General features: G+C 53.5%; 1 protein-coding gene across 2 annotated transcripts in view; it reads left to right on the top strand.

Annotated features, from left to right (window-relative positions):
• The window catches only part of rptor (regulatory associated protein of MTOR, complex 1), a 181,595-nt gene extending 179,408 nt beyond the window's left edge, over positions 1-2,187 (top strand). For both annotated transcript variants that reach the window (XM_061230924.1, XM_061230923.1), the window contains one exon: positions 1-2,187. This exon is cut by the window's left edge and continues 544 nt beyond it. The gene's annotated coding sequence lies outside the window, so the exon portion shown is untranslated.
• Positions 2,188-3,401: the final 1,214 nt, after the last annotated feature.

Raw genomic sequence — 3,401 nt, 5'->3', positions numbered from 1 at the left:
GCCACTTCACCCTTACCCCGCCCCCAACTGTGCCAAACTTACACACCCTGCCAATGTCCGCTGTACCCTGTCCCTCTGTCCCCCAGTCCCCCAGTCTCCCTGCCCCCCTGTCTCCCTGTCCCTCTCAGTCTGTGACGGCCTGTAGAGGGCGCTTGCTGCCCCTGGGCAGTATGAAGCAATAAATCAGTTGCGCAGCCCCGCCCCACTGCAAAGCCCCTTCTCGTTACTGGATCCCATTGGCTCTGACGCCCCCCACCCAAACACGGCTGTCCCAGCACACATGAGCCCCCCACCCAAACACAGCTGTCCCAACACACATGAGCCCCCCACCCAAACACAGCTGTCCCAGCACACATGAGCCCCCCACGCAAACACAGCTGTCCCAGCACATGAGCCCCCCACGCAAACACAGCTGTCCCAGCACACATGAGCCCCCCACCCAAACACAGCTGTCCCAACACCCATGAGCCCCCCACGCAAACACAGCTGTCCCAGCACACATGAGCCCCCGACCCAAACACAGCTGTCCCAGCACACATGAGCCCCCCTCCCAAACACAGCTGTCCCAGCACACATGAGCCCCCCACCCAAACACAGCTGTCCCAACACCCATGAGCCCCCCACGCAAACACAGCTGTCCCAGCACACATGAGCCCCCCACCCAAACACAGCTGTCCCAGCACCCTCCCCCTTCCCCGCACCCAGGACGGGCGGTGGACCATGAAGCCGACCGGAGATCCACAAGGAGTCTGAGGTCACTGCTGCAGTGGCCTGTTCCACAGGTCCCCACAGAGCCCCCCTGTGGCACCTTAGCGAGGTGCCCCACTCCATGCGCATCAGTCTGCCTGATCTCACTCGCACACCACTATGAACTGTCACCAGGCGGACGTATATTTATTTTCTTTTCTTTTTTTAAGGCTTGATTTTATTGCAAAGATTGATTTGGTAGTGTAGTGTAATGCAGTGAGGATGATGCATATTTCTCTCTTTTTTTTTTGTTTGGTTTTTTTTTTTCTTAACCCAGCTTTAGTGGTAGAAGCACAAGGTAGACTGCAGCCCCAGGGCAGACCACTGCACAGCCGAGGTCTTTAGTCCCTCCCACGAGTCACCGGTGTGGTGACCGTCATCACGAGCACACACACAACCATCACGGTCACGTCAGAGAGGGACTCTCTGTTGCCCATTGCCTCTGTCGGAACTGAGTATAGCCACGAGCCTGCGGTGGATTTCTGTGTTGACTGACACGTATTGCTGAATTTCGTTTTCATTTGTGAAAACCACAACAAGTCCGTGTTGCCCTTGAAGACTTTGCTCAGGTATTAGTTGGCCAAAAGTCATCACAGAGATGTTTAGTGTATGTGAGGGGCCTGGCATTGAGACGGGGGGGTGAGGGGGTCCTTAGGCAAGGAGGCTGCCACAGAAGGTCTTATGCTATTCTTATCTGATGTTAATGTTCCTTCCAATCAATTAATTATGACAAGCCTTTTAGTACCAGGGAACATAGATGGATAATGCGTAACCAACTTTAATGTGTGGTAAAAGGATTTTTGTATTGTTGTTGTGAGGACATTCATTATTTAATTTTTTTATTTTCATTATTTTTATGCTTTCTTTGTCGTGCTTGTAATTTTTTTCTTAACCTTTTGTCTTTTTTTCCTGTAAATTTGGTTTTTAACTCAGTGCCCTGTTCCCTGGCTTGCCACTCTTGATCTCTCTTAGGCAAATAAAGGAACGGTTGGGATGTGGGTAGAGTTGCCCTCATGTGTTGTTCACTTTCTCTCTGGCTTTTATGCAGAGTTACACGCGCCTCTGGCCCCTAAATTCCCCTGCTCAAATGTGGCCTCTAAAGAATGGACTATGACGCTAATGTGTGGACAGAATTGGGGAAACATGAATTTAGAATGCGGTCCCGCCCCAACTTGGCACTCTGTCTCCCTCCAGGGGAGGGAAGAGGTTATAGCAGCTTCACCGCATCACTGACAAAACCAGCTGCATATCGTGTCACCATCTCTTAATATCCTGCTCTGAATTTTAACATTTTAGAAAGAAAACTTTGAAAAGATATATAAAATAAAATAAAATGAAAACAATCAGGTGTTCTCTGTGACTGTAGGCTGCTTTGCTGACTACGGTTTGTATGACAGGAGAAGAAATCATTGAAATAAACCAAATACATAAAAACGCAAATGGTGAGTTGTGCGTGTCTTTTTTGAGGGCCATGACGCGTAGGAGTGCGCATCGGTGCGTAGGAGTGCGCATCGGTGCGTAGGAGTGCGCATCGTGCGTAGGAGTGCGCATCGTGCGTAGGAGTGCGCATCGGTGCGTAGGAGTGCGCATCGTTGTGTAGGAGTGCGCATCGTTGTGTAGGAGTGCGCATCGGTGCGTAGGAGTGCGCATCGGTGCGTAGGAGTGCGCATCGGTGCGTAGGAGTGCGCATCGTTGTGTAGGAGTGCGCATCGGTGCGTAGGAGTGCGCATCGTGCGTAGGAGTGCGCATCGGTGCGTAGGAGTGCGCATCGTGCGTAGGAGTGCGCATCGGTGCGTAGGAGTGCGCATCGTGCGTAGGAGTGCGCATCATGTAGGAGTGCGCATCGGTGCGTAGGAGTGCGCATCGGTGCGTAGGAGTGCGCATCGTTGTGTAGGAGTGCACATCATGTAGGAGTATGCATCGTGCGTAGGAGTGCGCATCGGTGCGTAGGAGTGCGCATCGTGCGTAGGAGTGCGCATCGTGCGTAGGAGTGCGCATCGTTGTGTAGGAGTGCACATCATGTAGGAGTGCGCATCGTGCGTAGGAGTGCGCATCGTGCGTAGGAGTGCGCATCGTTGTGTAGGAGTGCACATCATGTAGGAGTGCGCATCGTGCGTAGGAGTGCGCATCGTGCGTAGGAGTGCGCATCGTTGTGTAGGAGTGCACATCATGTAGGAGTGCGCATCGTGCGTAGGAGTGCGCATCGTGCGTAGGAGTGCGCATCGTTGTGTAGGAGTGCACATCATGTAGGAGTGCGCATCGGTGCGTAGGAGTGCGCATCGGTGCGTAGGAGTGCGCATCGTTGTGTAGGAGTGCACATCATGTAGGAGTACGCATCGTGCGTAGGAGTGCGCATCGTTGTGTAGGAGTGCGCATCATGTAGGAGTGCGCATTGGTGCGTAGGAGTGCGCGTCGGTGCGTAGGAGTGCGCGTCGGTGCGTAGGAGTGCGCATTGGTGCGTAGGAGTGCGCATCGGTGCGTAGGAGTGCGCATCGTGCCTAGGAGTGCGCATCGGTGCGTAGGAGTGCGCATCGTGCGTAGGAGTGCACATCGGTGCGTAGGAGTGCGCATCGGTGCGTAGGAGTGCGCATCGGTGCGTAGGAGTGCGCACATGAATTCTTCACCGTGCTTATCAGCTAGAAGCGGAAGAGCCT

The sequence above is a fragment of the Conger conger genome, chromosome 2 (genome assembly GCF_963514075.1).
Source record: "Conger conger chromosome 2, fConCon1.1, whole genome shotgun sequence".
Lineage (NCBI taxonomy): Eukaryota > Metazoa > Chordata > Actinopteri > Anguilliformes > Congridae > Conger > Conger conger.
The sequence above is the reverse complement of the archived record's forward strand: the minus strand, read 5'-3'. Positions and strand labels throughout refer to the sequence as shown.